Source organism: Hibiscus syriacus, unplaced genomic scaffold (assembly GCF_006381635.1).
Source record: "Hibiscus syriacus cultivar Baekdansim isolate YM2019G1 unplaced genomic scaffold, ASM638163v2 tig00111095_pilon, whole genome shotgun sequence".
In the NCBI taxonomy this organism is placed as follows: Eukaryota; Viridiplantae; Streptophyta; class Magnoliopsida; order Malvales; family Malvaceae; genus Hibiscus; species Hibiscus syriacus.
The window spans coordinates 1,391,839-1,408,872 of record NW_024062980.1 but is presented as its reverse complement, the minus strand read 5'-3'; the positions used below and the strand labels follow the sequence as shown (position 1 = coordinate 1,408,872).

At 34.2% G+C, this 17,034-nt stretch overlaps 1 pseudogene; it reads left to right on the top strand.

Moving 5' to 3' along the window:
- The first annotated feature begins 548 nt into the window (after positions 1-548).
- Positions 549-17,034, top strand: part of LOC120152767 — a 36,799-nt pseudogene continuing 20,313 nt past the window's right edge.

Here is a 17,034-nt window from a genome sequence, read left to right as displayed (position 1 = left end):
AAAAATAGCTTAGGTACTTAAAGTGGTTACATATAATAGTTTAAGGATTTATTTTATTCAAAAAATAGTTTAGGGGCTTAAAGAAAAAAATGAGTGTAGTTTAGGGATTTTAATTATAAAATCCATAAAATGTTATAATAAATTATATAAAAAGAAAAACTAATTAAAGTAATGTGAACTTACATGAACAACTCAATCCATGCCACAAACTTGATTCGTGCATTTACCGTGAAAAAGCAGTGTTGAGTAAATATCCTCAGAAGTGGAGGATAAAAAAGGAATTTCGTATCGTGAATGTTGTGCTTTTACGTCGTTCTGGAAAACTAAAAACGTAAAAGAAAATATGGTTACGGAGACGAAGGAATATTCGTCTATCTTTTGATAATTGCCACTCTCAAGCATTGGCGAATATGCCTTCAAAGGTATGTTTTTGTATTATTATCGAATAATACGCAGCATTATCATCATCATTATTATTATTATTGATGATAATCAATCCAATTTGCTCCTCCATTTTCTGTAAGAAACGTAATGGGAAGAAACGGACACTGCGATAATCGGTTATCTGAAATCGTGGAGAGAAGGAAGAGATCCATTTGGTGTAATTGATAGGAGTGTGAAGGTGGTGTTTCGCATTTATGCTTTGAAGGATCAATCTGGGTTTATTGGCTCTGCCTTGGATCTGAATCTAATCAGAAACAATGGTATGCATTTGTTTTTACCCTCTGCTTTTGTTTACGTTCGAGTTTATTTCTCTTTTCCCGTGTTTGCTCTTATAGTTAAATGTAGCGTTAATTGATTGTTCTGTTGATTTTGGATTCAGTGTCGTGAATTAATGAATAGACAGCTCATCATTTAGCTCCAATGAACTAATTCAATTGGGAATTTATATATTTCTAATTTTTTTCCCTGAATGTTGTTTGTTTCCTCCGTTTCGTTGTTGGGTTGATTTAGAAATGTGCACTTCTTTTTACTAGTACGGGTAATTACGAGGTAGTACTGAAATGTGCACTTCTTGAATGTGAATTATTGGATTTTGAGCTTCATTTTCTAAAATAAAATTCATTGTAATTATTGAGGAAATTTAATTTCAACTCATTCTAGTTTCAAGAGCTGCATATCTTTTTTTTTTGGGTAGAAAGGTTTCTTAATAGATGGTAACCTGGAAATTGTTATTTGAAATCAACTGACTGATAGCACTATCGTAATTTGGTTAACGCAATTCAATCAATAATTCCCCTACAGCAGTGTGAGCATAATATACTAATCCCTTGTGAAGTTTTTAGCTCACTAAAACTTTGGCAGATCAGGGTGTTCACAGCCTTGGCCCTGTTGTTCTAAGAGTTCGTTTTATGGACTTGAATGTGTTTTCCATGATCTAAGGAAATATGAGGTAATAAAGATGAGCGGCTTGACTATCTGGCCAAATGTGCTTTCTCAAGTTCAATATTATTTTACTTGTTATTTGAAGGATGTAATACAATTGTTTTAGAGAATTATAGCGTGAGAGAGACGTAGAGAAACCAAAATATGGATTCAACAATCAACAATGTGGCATCGAATGGTGATCACACAATGCACTGTACTGCTCTTTTGCTAGACCTATATATATAACTGTAGAAATACAACTTTTTTTTTATGTTTCATTGTCTGTGATGAGTCTGTATTCCTTCACATTGACTTGCTGATGATTTGACATGGCATCACAGGTTGCTCCATCCAATGTTATTGTCGGATCTGTCGTTTGGGTGGAGGACCCTGAGGCAGCTTGGCTAGATGGAGAAGTTAAACAAATTAATGGGGAAGAGATTACAGTAAAATGTAAAGAGAAAACAGTAAGTGTTTGTTTTACCTTTTATGTTATGCAAGAACTCGAACATAATATTTTTATTACCTTCTATTGTCAAATATGTTAAACTTCCTTCCAACAGCAGTTTAGTTACAACTCAATGATTTAATTATTTCATGAAGGGCTTTTTGCTTCGTTTCTTGCAATCATGAAACTTGTATATGTGTATTCTTAAGCTAGAATTGAATAGAAAATCACAACCACTAGTTGAGTGAATTTGGAAGTTCTAAGTTATATTACTAAATTTCCTTCATGAGATGATATGATTTTCATTATGTTTATTGAATATCTAGAGACTATGGCTAAGCCATATTTTATTCTAAACATAATATAAAGCTGTAGCAAGCATGGAAGACCGTAGAGGATGTTATTGGTCTTCTAGTACTTGATTGTCAATGGTTTACTGTAAGTTACAAGATAAGTTGGTGTGATTTGAGTTTAAGCAGAGAATTCTTTTGACCTTGTTGATAAGATATTTTTCGGTCAAATGAGATATAAGCTCATTTGGAGAACCTGGAAATGTAACCCTCTAACTTTTGAATTTCGGCAAGTTTGTTGCTCAAAATTACTCTGAGACCATTATGCTAGTGCTGATGGTATAGATAAGTTCTTTTACATCCACCTAATGTTTTACTCAAGAGTGTTTTTATTCATATGTTATGCCATAGTATTATATAAAGCTATGGAATGTGGCTTGATCCTAGGGCAACTTTGTTAAGTCATATAGTGTAGGGTTTAATTTTTTGTGGCCGGAAGTGCAAGGAGGTGTTGGCATCATGAATCAAATTGTAGGTGTGGTCTGCAAACCCTTCGAATTATGGCATACTGCTTATGCACGGTTGTTGGGTCAGAAAGCAAAATGTTTTTATTTTTTAAATATGAGCTAGTGACAGAAATCAGAACTGTTTACATATCTAAGACTACACGAGATAAGTATTTTTGAACAAGTCCGTAGAATAGTGACGGATCTAGAAACTTAAGAATGAGAGTCCAAAATTTTAATTTTCACTTTTTAAAATAATTGGTATGTAATATGTAAATTTTTTTATTTTATTTCTTTTTTCCTTAACACTTTAAACTAGATTTAACCATTTTCCCAAAATAATGGGATGCACTTGGCCCCATGGGGTTTAGTGCATCCTCCCCTGCCGTAGAACCCAAAAAAAAATGATGATTATGTATCATTTGTGTTAAAATCTGCACTAGAAAGTTGCATTTCATAGCTCTTGTTCCATTACCTATTCATGTTGGCTATCGAGATCTTCAACTGTTCATTCCCTGCAAAAGTATAAATAAAGAAAGAAAAAGAGGTTTTCCATTCATTCAAGATACTGCAATAAGCAAACTAATCCTAGATATGTTTTATAGTTTATACAAGGACTAATGTAATCACTAATAATGTAATTAGAGTTGGGACGCAAGATCTTTACTAGAGATGTAACTTTAGGAAATATATCATGGCTCATGATTCGGCTAGGGTATAGTTTGGTAAAGGTAACAAAAGGTTTGAATCGTTCCTTAGATTTACTTCTTTTCTTACTTTCTTCTAGGAGATCATGCTTTATTGATGCTGCTGATTTAGAACTTCTTGTTCAACTTATATTGTGTACAATGTGGACTTTTCAATGGCAAAACATATTTTCTTTAAATTATGGACACGATTCGTCACTTTCACAGCATGGCATCTTTTCATCTTTTTAAGCTCTAATTTTCCTTCACTATATAAAATGAAATCAGAGTTTGAAAGGCTTGTGGCTTGTTTATTCCTTTTAACTTGTGTAGGTTGTGACCAAGGCATCTGGTGTCCATCCAAAGGACCCTGAATTTCCTCCCTCTGGTGTTGATGATATGACAAAGCTGGCATATTTGCATGAACCTGGAGTTTTGCATAATTTAAAACTTCGATTTGATATCAATGAAATTTATGTAAGTATAATAGACGATTGCATCTCTTTAGCCTTTTCATTTTGCTGTTAGACTTATTTTAGAGTTGGTAAGGGTTACTCAGTGTTGAGAGAGATTTTTTTGAGAGAAAAAAAGGAGAGTTTTTTTATTCTCCCATTTATTTTGGTTAGTTACAGTAGCGTCTATCTCTACTTATACATGGTAAAATACCTAAAACAAGAAACCATCGCAATGCATGCTATTAGTGCCCTTATAATGGGCAAGTTTGTTTTGGTTAGTTACATGGACTTCAAGCTCTTGAAAATATTTCAATGAAATGCCTTTGTAAGAATATCTGCAGTATGATGACATTTAGTGCTTACTCAAATTCGTTATTTCACATCCTCCTTCACATATTGTAGTCCTATTGAGTGTGGTTTTTGACGACTAAGTGTCAATATGTTTCTTTAATTTATTTAACGGCCGTTCCATTTTTGGTGTATAGATAAAGCATTGTTTTTTGAAGCTAAATGTGCTGATGTGTTATTTCAGACCTATACAGCAAATATATTGATTGCTGTAAATCCTTTTCAAAGGCTTCCACATTTAGTAACAAATGAAATGATGGAAAAGTACAAAGGGGCAGCTTTCGGTGAACTGAGCCCACATCCATATGCTATTGTAGATTCTGCCTATAGGTAGCCTGTTTCTGTGTTCTCCTTTCTTTTGCATTGTTGAAATGAAATATTTTTGTAAATAATGTTGTGAACAGACAGATGATTAAGGAGCAAATAAGTCAAGCAATTTTGGTAAGTGGGGAAAGTGGAGCTGGTAAAACAGAGAGTACGAAGATGCTTATGCAGTATCTAGCCTTTATGGGAGGGCAAGTTAAAAACCCAGAGAAACGTTCCGTGGAGCAAAAGGTCTTAGAGGTAACCTCAAACTCCTTATTCAATTTTGGAACATGTTAAATTGATCAATTTGATGTTGCATTCTATAATGTGTAGATGTACTTATCGAGTATGTTAATTGTGAGTTAGGCAGTGTTTTATTTGTGTTTGTTAGAAAATTTTGTTGCACATAAATATTTTGTTCGACTCATACTCATTAAAAAAACTTATTACTCATTAAACTTAATTATTTAATATTTATCTTATTATTTATTAGAAATTTAATATATTAGTAAATTATTAATAATTATTAATTAATAATTTACTAATTTTTTATTATCTATTAACAAATTAATAATTCTTTTTTGACTTCCTTTTTTTGGTTGAAATATTTATAAGGTAAATATTAAAAATTATAAAAAAAAATAAAGAATTATGAAACTTATTGAATCAAGTTGAATCTTGTTCCACTCAATTTATTAAAAGTCTTGAGTCAAACTCAAATTCAAATAGCAGAATTAAATTCAAGCAACTTATGAGCTACTCAACTCATTAATCACCCTAGATGTAATGCTCCCTCTCTTCTTCTTGGAAGCTGAGATTTCTTAGGTACGAATTCTCTTTTTTTCATAGCTTTTTTTGTTCTTACACTTGTAGTCGAATCCTGTTCTGGAAGCATTCGGTAATGCGAAGACTGTCAGAAACAACAATTCAAGGTAGGGAATCTTTTCTCATAATTTATTCCTCATGTTTGTGCAAGTCTCTTGCTTTATTTGATGAAAGACCGCCCCCGGTTGAATATACTGTATTTGTAGTCGCTTTGGCAAATTTGTGGAAATTCAGTTCAATGCAAATGGTAGAATTTCTGGAGCTGCAATAAGGACTTATTTGCTAGAACGATCTCGAGTTTGCCAAGTGTCTGATCCAGAGAGAAACTATCATTGCTTTTACATGCTTTGTGCTGCACCGCCAGAGGTAATAGTGTCTGTCTTTGAGTTTAATCAGTTGCTTCGAGTTTAAGATGTTTGTTTCAGAAAGATGTATAAGAAAGCGACACATGTTTAAACCTTAGAAGTTAATTGGAAGACGAGGTTGATGCTAGTGTTATGTTGAATAGGATAGGTGTTACGAAATTCTGGTTTTGTTATTTTAAATATATGTTCTACAAGCCAAAAGGTCTTATAACATCCGTGTTTTAGAGCTCCATAATCTAGGTTATGAAAACATTTTTATCCCGGATGGTATCTAAAGTGGTGAAAGAGTCAACTCCATTATTCTAGCATCAGAAGTTATTTTTGGCCTGCATTGAATGGTTTTTGTTACCAAAGGCATCTAAAACTTTTCTCGTTTTATTTCCTAATACATGTTATCAGGATGTTCAGAAGTACAAATTGGGAAATCCACGAACTTTTCATTATTTGAATCAGTCAAATTGTATTGAGCTAGATGTACTAGATGATTCTAAAGAGTATCTTGAAACTAGGAGAGCTATGGATGTTGTTGGGATCAATCAGGCAGAGCAGGTAATGTGTCATAACCATTTTTAGGTGAAACAATTAAATATTATTTAAAAAAAACGATTATGACTTTAATAAAAAATTGGTGATTTGAAATTAATCTGAATTAAATTGGAAAAGGAGTCGCCATCGACCTTTATATTAGGCAGGTCGAATACCTAAAAACGTCTTTCAAAATAATTTTAAGAAAAATCATTTTTAAAGACAAAAGGGGTCTACGTTTACCAGAAAATCGATTTGATGGGTTCGGGAGTCGGTTACGCGTGGGGAAGGATTAGCACCCCCACAGCGCCCAAAATTGGTACTGTATCGCTTACATATCGTCGTGATGATGGAAATTACAAATCGAATATAAAAGTTAAATTACGATCCATTTATTGAAATTTAATTAATTTACTTCGAGTTAACTATTTAAAGAAAATCCTTTAACTCGATAAGAAATCTTGAAATTTGCAATCCTCCGTCGGGAAAGCTATTTCAACTATTTCTCTTTCGTAAAAGAATATTCTACCATTGATTATGTAAAAAATTGCGAATCAAATATAACTAAAAACGATGTTTACATACGAGTAAATTGATTAACTAAAAACGTGAATTGAATACAAATTAAAAAATTTGAAATTTACATTCACATAAAATAAAATAAATTGTCACTTAAAATAACACACATTGCATCGTTTGAACAAATTAATTAGCAAAATATACTCGACTTATTTCAAGTTTCTATGTCGTTAAAATGCCGTACCGGATCACACCACTTCGATCAAGTGGTACTTTCCACGCCCATTCTACGCATACTTGTTCTTGAAAATATAATCGAATATTTCATACATAGATAAAAATATAATGAAAAATAAATGTAATTGGAAATACAAAATAAAATATTCACATTACTAAAAACATTATTTACATAATAAAAATAACCGAATAACAAGTACAATAAAATCATACCTAAATGAATAAAATAAAATATTACAGATCTAAACACAAATATAAATAATCATATTTGATTTTAAGGTACCAAAATAAAAATAATAAAAACCTAAAGGAATAAATAACAAATAAAACAAATAATCCAGGGCCAAGAACAAAATATTAAACAGTATGCAAATCATACACAAATAAGATTAGGGACCAAGATGAAAATAATAGAAACTTAAAAGGCTAAACAATAATTATAAATAAAGAAAAGCCCAGATAGCAAACATTAACTAATACATGAACCAGAAATATAAATAACCCATAAATAATACTTAGGACTAGATTGCATTAAAATATAAACATGAAAGCTGAATAAAAAAATTAAACCAAAAGTAAAAAAGTGACCAAAATGAAAGATTTACAAATGTTGCTGTCAAATTCGAACATAAAAAAACATAACACATGATCAGTGACTAAAATGTAAGATACATAAATATCATATCCAAATTCGAACGTTCACAAAAAATAAGCAACACACAAAAACCCGTGACTAAATTGAAATAATTATAAATATTGGGACCAAAGTCACATATAACCAGAATAGCATAACAAGTAATAGCAGGACTAAAATGTAAGGAAGGAAAAATAAAGGCTCGAAATCAAATAATATATAATTTCATTTAATGGCTACAACAGAACATTACAAATACACGGGGACCTATAGTGCGATTTACCCTAAATACATGAGAAACACGGGTGAGTTTCTCAACCTGCAGGGACTAAACACGCCATTAGCCCTTTAAAACTCTAAAAACAAGGGAATGGGGTGCCCAAAACGGCTGCGTTTTACTCCCCACATCTAAGCCCCCAAAACGGCTTCTCCCCTCACTTTTGCTTCATTCTAACAGACGAAGAGAGAGAGAGAGTTCCAGAGAACTCTCCCAACTCTCTCAAACGACGAGAGAACGGCCACGGTGGCCGGAGGCTCCCACGGCGGGGCCGACGGCTGCGCACGGTGGCCGGAGAAGTGAAACTGAGCCCAAACGAACCCTCTCTTCTCCCTTGAACCAGAACCCTAAACTTTATAGCCTAAAAACCTATCTAGACCCCTAAATCTTAGGTTGTTACCTCTCGAAGCAACAAGAATCCGGCGACTCTTGGTGTTCCCAACCGCTTCGAACCCACGGTGAGATCCTCTCTCTCTCTCTTTCCTTTTGTTTTTTTTATGCTTTGATTTTTTTCCTTTTCTTCTGTCCAAAACCCGAATGGTCTCTCTCTTTTTTTTTTATCCCCCATGAAAAAACCTCCTTCCTCTGATATCTTTGCTTGATTTATGGTTGATTTTGCTTCGTTTGGTGAGATGATGATGATGCTAGCGTAGGGGTAAGGGTCTCTGACCTTGGTAGGGACAAATTTCCCGATTTATCGGGATTTAGGTATTTTTAATTTAGGGTTTGGATATATTTTTTTTTACTGATTTGGGTTGATTTGGGACTGATGGGGTTGCTGTTTGATTGATTTTTCACTGTAGATGACGATGGTGGCGCGGGAACGGCGGCTGGACCATCGGAGTGGGCCGGAACAGTGACGGTGGCGCGGCTGTTCATTTGTTGCTGGCGGCGGCGGCTGGATGATGATACGTTTAGGGTTTAAAACCCTAATTACTTGGGCCAGATCCAGGCCTGGTTCGGGTATTGGGCCTGAACCGGGTCTGGGCTCCAAGTCTTGTAATTCTGGGTCGTGTTTGGTATCTGATGGGCTTCGGGTTTGAGCCTGCAAAAATTTGTAATAATAAATAATAATAAAATAATAAGATAACGATAATAATAATAATAATAATAATAATAAAATAACGAAAAAAAACCCGGACAAAAACGGGTGTCTACAGCTGCCCCTCTTTGCACATTCTTGTGTTAACAAGAATAGGGCAAAGATGATAAGACAACACGTTTTTGTCTGGTTCTCTTCCATTTATACATAGAAATTGGATAATATTGGTTGTTGGGGACGACACTACTCATACGTGATGAAGAGTTTGGGTCGTCTAAAGGTGACACGGCTCCTACGTGATGAAGAGTTCTTGGCCATCTAAAGGTGATAACACAGTTCCTACGTGATGAGGACGGCTGGTTATCTAAGGGTGACACGGCTCATACGTGATGAAGAGATCTGGTCGGGGAATGACACGGCTCATACGTGATGAAGAGTTCTGGCCATCTAAAGGTGATAACACGGTTCCTACGTGATGAGGACGGCTGGTTATCTATGGTTGACACGGCTCATACGTGATGAAGAGATCTGGTCTGGGGATGACACGGTTCCTACATGATGAGGACGGCTGGCCATCTTTAGGAGTTATGGTTTCAAGAGAAACCAAATTAAAGATTTGTTTCAAAAAAATAAACTCAAAGATAATGTGTTTCAAAAGCAACTGTCTCGAAAGAGACAAAATTCGTTTCAAATGAAACAACTCAAAAGATGACGTTTAAAGGGAATTGTCTCAAGCGAGATAAAATTTGTTTTTAAGGGAAACGTTCTCAAATATCGGTGTTTCATGGGAAACTGTCTCAAATGAGACAAAATTCGTTTCAAAGGAAACGATCTCAAAGATGTTTGTTTTGTTTCAAGAGAAACAAACTCAAAGATGGTAAATTTTGTTTCCAAAGAAACAAACTCAAAGATTTTTTCCAAAAGAAACTGTATCAAGAGATAAAACCTTGTTTCCATAGTAACAAACTCAAAGATGATCTTGTTTTAAGAGAAAATGTTTCAAGAGACAAAATTCGTTTCAAGGGAAACGACTCAAAGATAGTTTTATTTTAAGAGAAACAAACTTAAAGATTTTGTATTTCTAGAAAAAATTGTCTCAAGGGATACAAAATTTGTTTTAATAGAAACAATCTCAAAGATGGGTATTTTCAAAAGAAGTTGTCTCAAGAGACAAAATTTTGTTTCAAAGGAAACAAACTCAAAAAAAAAATTTCTCAAAAGAAATTGTCTTTAAGAGATAAAATTTTGTTTCAAAAGAAACAGACTCAAAGATGGATCACATCTTAAGTGAGACCAAATTTGTTTCAAATGAAATAATCTCAAAAGTTAGTTTTTCATTAGAAACTGTCTCAAGAGACAACATTTGTTTTTAAAGAAATAGACTCAAAGATGATTTTGTTAAGAGAAACAAACTCAAAGATTTTCAAAATGAACATATTCAAAGATTTACTTCAAGAGAAACTGTCTCAAGAGATACAAAATTCATTTTAAGAGAAACAGATTCAAAGATTTTTTTCAAAAGAAATTAACTTAAGAGAGACAAAATTTTGTTTCCAAAGAAACAAACTCAAAGATTTTTGTTTCAAAAGAAATTATCTTAAGAGAGACAAAATTTTGTTTCCAAAGAAAACAAACTCAAAGATTTTTGTTTCAAAAGAAATTATCTTAAGAGAGACAAAATTTTGTTTCCAAAGAAAACAAACTCAAAGATTTTTGTTTCAAAAGAAATTATCTTAAGAGAGACAAAATTTTGTTTCCAAAGAAACAAACTCAAAGATTTTTGTTTCAAAAGAAATTATCTTAACAGAGACAAAATTTTGTTTCCAAAGAAACAAACTTAAAGATTTTTGTTTCAAAAGAAATTATCTTAAGAGAGACAAAATTTTGTTTCCAAAGAAACAAACTCAAAGATTTTTGTTTCAAAAGAAATTATCTTAAAAGAGACAAAATTTTGTTTCCAAAGAAACAAACTTAAAGATTTTTGTTTCAAAAGAAATTATCTTAAGAGAGACAAAATTTTGTTTCCAAAGAAACAAACTCAAAGATTTTTGTTTCAAAAGAAACAATCTCAAAGATTTTTTTCACAAAATTGTCTCAAGAGAGACAAAACTTTGTTTCAAAGTAAATAGACTCAAAGATTTTTTCAAACGAAACAACTCACAGATTTTTATTCCAAAGGAACAAACTCCAAGATTTTTATTCAAAAGGAACAAACTCAAAGATTTTTTTCAAGAGGAACAAACTCAAAGATTTTTCCTCAAAAGAAATTGTCTTTAAGAGATAAAAAATCGTTTTAAAAGATTCAAATATTGTCGATTTTGTTTATATGGAAATAATCTCAAAGGTGTTTTCAAAAGTGTTTATTTTGTTTCAAATGAAACCATTTCAAGATTTGTTAAAAGGGGAAACTGTCTCGTACGAGACAAATCAGCTTTGAAAATCTCAAGTGATATTAATTTTGCTTTAAGTACAACAACCTTGAAATTTGTATTATGAGAGAAAATGATGTCTCAAGCGAGACGAAATTTGCTTTAAGATATAGTCTCAAATGAGACAAAATTTGTTTTTAGAGAAATTGTCTCAAGCGAGACAAAGTTTGTTTTTGAGAAAACGATCTCAAGTGAGATCAACTTTGTTTAATGTGAAACAAATTCAAAATTTGGATCTCAAAGGGAAAAGGTCTCCAGCGAGACGAAATTTGTTTTGAAAGAAACAACAATCTAAGGTGAGATTAATTTTGTTTTTAGTGAATCAAATTCAAAATTTGTATCTCAAAGGAAAAATGTCTCAAGCGAGACGCAATTTGTTTTAAAATTCTCAAAATTTGTGGAAAAATGTCTCAAGCGAGACAAAATTTGTTTTAAAGAGAAAGTTGTCTCAAGCGAGACAAAATAAAATTTGTTTTTAAGAAAACTATCTCTAGTGAGACGCCACTTTATTTATTATATATTTTTTATTTATTTTTTTTTAAAAGAAAATAATCTCAATAGCTCAAAGTTTGTCTATTGATTCCTGCATGTTGAGGAAACGTCTTCAGAATATCTGATTGTTGACTTCAGGAAGCCAAATATGTGGATTGCATTGTTCTTTCAAGTTGAAAACATCTGGTTATTTCCGAGCTCTTATTTCCTGAAAAGATCATAATGATGCATTTTTGACTACTATCTTGGATGTTATGATAGATGTCAATATGAAATTTATTTGATTTTTATCGAATTTGTCCTCAAGTGAGGAGAAAAATGTCTTTAATACACATGATGATAAATGTTTGATACAAATTTTATGTATCATGTATGTATGTATGTATGTATGTGTATACTTTTCTCGATCTAGAAGGAGAATGATCGCGAGAGCAGTCTTCACTCTATCATTGATTCAACTTGTCCGTATTTCCACCAATGTGTACTCTTGCAAGCCTTGACCTGAGACCATTTGTTTGCCTTGCCCTATCAAATTTTGCCCCAAAATAGCTTCTCTTGCCCAACTTCGACTCTGAGCTTCGGAGATATATTTGTTGAATTCCAAGATATTTCCGCCGGAGAGATTATCTTGTTTGAAAATGTTTTTCTTCTTCTTGAATTTTCAAAATTTTGAAAAATATTGCATCCTTCTAAGTTTCACAATTGAAGCCAATCATAAAACATGAATTCATTGGATATCAAAAGAATCAAATGCTCTTTTAATCATTGATAGTTACAAATCTTTGACAAATATCAAGATCGACAGGTGGGTTTAGAGGTTGGCTACCTAATTCTAAGGTGTGTTTCATCCATTGGTCCTCGTGAAGGTAATGACATACCCCTTTTTCTTGATTTGGCATTTTAATCGAAGGCGAACAAAATGACACCACTAGCATAGTCACTTGCTAAACTCTTTAGAACACTTTTGTTTCAGTTCTCTGAAATCTTCAATTTGTTCAAGCTTCGTAGACTTACCTAGTCAAGGTAGTGCAGAAATATCGGTCTAAAAACGAGAATTCTGAGTGCTCGTGTGAAGTCGACTATAACAGGCGTTCCTCAACTCCCTTAGTCCATATTCACCGAAACTCCTTATTTAGTAAATTTGATTTAATTTGCCATTGTTTGGCTAGCTGAATTCAACTTTATTGTACATATATTTTATAATTGCCTTTATCAGGCTAGCTGAAGGATTCATGTCGTCACAAAGTCTTCGACTTGACAACCACAGTGGAGCATACACCGGATTGCCAAATACCCGATCAATGTCATGGTTTGAATGTACTCTATTCATAAAGCCAGGGCTTTCGAGTTTCCTCTATTGCCAATTGCTTTAGCAGAATAGCTCAGCTTTATTGTATACATATATATGTTTTTGTTTGTTTGTTTACGGATTCCATTTCTTAAGCTCGCTGAGGACAACCTGTTATAGTCTCGGTGTTTGTTGAAGGTCAGAAAATCTCATCGTTAGAGTTCAATTCCCAAGCAACTGACCTAAACTAGATTCATCTACTTGACCATTCTATCTGAGAAGATTATGATCATCATTGAACGTCATAAACAGAAATAATAACCAATTAGTTTTGCAATCTCATGTGCTAGTTGCCCCATTTTATCCGCTCCTAACACATACCTGAATGCCAAACCCTTTGATTGACTCTTTATGTGAACAGAAAACTAGCTCGGTCCCTGCAAGAAAATGGTATGTATTCTGGTGTACCTCTGGATTAGGATCAAGGGGTCATTGTTTTGCAGGGTTCAATCTTGTCATTTGTCAAAGATTTAAAACCTCAATTATTAAAATGCTTTTAATTAAAATGATATTCAAAGAATTCAAGATTAAAATTTGCTCATTGTCATTTTTTTTAAAGGAAGTATTTTATTTACAATGTTCGAACGTCAAGTGACTTACAAAAATTTAAACATAAGAAGAACAAAAGAAAAACAAATTCAAACAAGATGTCATGCATGAGAATGCAACAAAATCTCCTGATGGATGCCCCGACCGACTTCCGATCAGAATGCCCCATTACACATTGAACGTTAATGTCCCTGAATCGATCAGATCTTGGACCTTGCACTTTAATGCCCTACAATTCTCAGTGGTATGCCCTGAGATCCCAATGTGATAGCTGCATATGGCATTAATATCATGGCCTTCAGGATATGGGTCAGTTCTTGGTTTGGATTGAACTGGAATCACCAGGTTGTTCTCAATTAGAGCTGGGAGCAATTCCTCATATGTCATCGGAATTGCATGTCTTTTTACGAACAACATTATGAGACACGGTCCCCAGATTAGTTAAATCCACTAGACTGACCTCAGCTCTTTCCTCAATGTCAGTATGGCTAGTACCACATATCTGGCCATTATTAATAGCTCTTTCAATCATTTCTCTACACATGACAATGTCAGAGAAACTCTTAGTGGCAACCCCTATCATGTAGTCGATATAAGGAGACTGTAATGTATCTATGAATATAGTGATGAACTCTCTTTCAGTCATTGGTGGATGCACTTGAGATGCAATATCCCTCCATCGTTGTGCGTACTGTCGAAAACTCTCATAATTCTTCATCCCCATATTCTGAAGCATTGTTCGATCGGGGGCCATATCAATCATGTGCTTGTATTGGCCCAGAAAAGCACTATCCAAATCCCTCCAGGAGCGGACTTGAGAACGACTCAGTTGGTGGTACCACCTTGAAGCGGGTCCAATCAAATTGTCTTGAAAGCAGTGGATCAACATCTGATCATTGTTAGTGTATCCAGTCATTCTTCGAATAAACATCGTGAGGTGGGCATTGGGGCAACTGGTTCCCCTGTACTTTTCAAACTCGGGCATCTTGAATTTGGGCGGGAGCACCAAGTCGGGAACTAGTACTAGTTCTGTTGCATCCATCCCGTTGTGAGAGGTTTGTCCTCTCATTCCCTGAAATATCTCTCTGCACCACTGTTTCAGATTCTCTGGGATCTCGTTCTTGGCTCTTCTCGTCGCTTGGTGACTAGGAATCCTGTTGGACGAGATAAGTGGTTGTGAATTAGCCTGTGCCTTCACACATTCAACTGTTTCACGGGTCAAGGAAATTTCTCTCTGCCTTTTCCTTGGTTAAGCTCAGCCATTTTTGCTACCATTTGGCCAACTATGTCCTTTTGGTTTTGCAAGATACGATCCACGGTGGTCTTTTGCATCTGCTCCATTTTAACCTCCCACTCGGCTTGCATCTTTTGTAAACTCTCTTCTAGCTCTTTCTTCAGTTGCTCGTATTTTGCATCCATTCTCAATACTGTGTGAATGCAGTTGCACAGTTAGAAGTGTTTCCTTAAAGTTTCCCGCAATGTATGATTAATGCATGTAACAATGCTTAAATGAATATTGTGCAAAATGTAATGATGAAAATGCAGATGCAAAAATATTGATCCCAACGACGAATATTTTAGAACAATTTTTACCAGAGATAAAAGTTTTCACATTACAAGACAGTCCCCTTTACAGACTTGACTTCGCTTAGATGGTTGAGTCTGAAGTAGATCGATGCTTCGTCTCGGATCTTCGTCTTCGAAAATGATGCCCCTCATTGCTATGTAACCTAACTCGGTTGAGGCCCAGCGGTGTTGAAGTCATTACGCCACTCTTCAATGATTAGAGTTGGAATGATCGTAAAAGAGAATCCACTACAAGATTCTTCCTCAAATCAATGAATCGTCATTTCAGTATCGGCTATTGCACGATCATCGAGCAATTCTCATTTTAGCACCCTTAACTTCTTTAAGCCCTCGATGCATGTCTTTATGTGACTGCTTGATTGAAAAACTTTTATCTCTTCTTGAGAAAATTTTCTCTCGAATATCCCCTTACGGATCAACACTTTTGCATTATGATGATGCAATGCAATGCAATGCAAATGACAAAATGACACAAACAAAAGAGAAGAAATAAGTTAGTATACACAAACAAAAGAGAAAAATAAGTTGGTACATGTAAAATAATTGATACAAATAAAAATGTAATTCAGAGATGGATATAACACCTACCCCGTCATGATATCTACCCAAACATGCTTTCAATTAAATAACAATCCTACCCGGACATGCTATCTACCCAAAATGATCTATTTTCAAGAAATTGGTCCTAACCGCATGGTATCTAGTTCGCATGCTTTTATTCAACAAAATTTAAAGTAGAAATGAAAGGTTCAGAAACACTCCTCCTTTGTGTACACCTAAGTTGGGTACCTACTGACGGACAGAGGTTCGGTATGACTATACCTATGGTGACCGTTCTAAGGTTCATTATCTGCATGGTTTCAGCTCTAACAGGAAAAAGGTACTCGAATTGTCTTTGATGTCGGTGCCCCATTGGGCTGCCAAACCCTCTATCCTCACCCATTACAGGTTTCAAACGGAACGAGTTCAATTCGAGGGGATTCAATGTCTTATACCCATACGAGGAATAAATCCCTACGAAGGTATAAGATATGTATCCCATGGGTTATTTGCTAAAACTCATACGAAGAATAAATTCTTACGAGAGTAAAGCATTCACCCCAACTAATTTGGATCGAAGCTCATGTCGAGAGCTTATGTTATGCAAATGTATGTGTGTGTGTGAGGAACGTACCTACCTTTGACTCAAAACAGAAAAAAACACGACAAAAACTTGGACCGATCTGAAATAAAAAAAAATCAAATGTTAGTATGACAAATAAAAAATGAAGCAATTAAAAACTTCAATAAACGGATCATAGATTAACTAAAGACTCGAACTCATAATTTCGACCACAACGACAATATGTAAGCGACCTACAGCTTGACTCTCTAAAAAAAGTCCCCAGCAGAGTCGCCAAGCTGTCATAACCATTTTTAGGTGAAACAATTAAAATTATTTAAAAAAAACGATTATGACTTTAATAAAAATTGGTGATTTGAAATTAATCTGAATTAAATTGGAAAAGGAGTCCCATCGACCTTTATATTAGGCAGGTCGAATACCTAAAAACGTCTTTCAAAATAATTTTAAGAAAAATCATTTTTAAAGACAAAAGGGGTCTACGTTTACCAGAAAATCGATTTGATGGGTTCGGGAGTCGGTTACGCGTGGGGAAGGATTAGCACCCCACGGCGCCCAAAATTGGTACTGTATCGCTTACATATCGTTGTGATGATGGAAATTACAAATCGAATATAAAGTTAAATTACGATCCATTTATTGAAATTTAATTAATTACTTCGAGTTAACTATTTA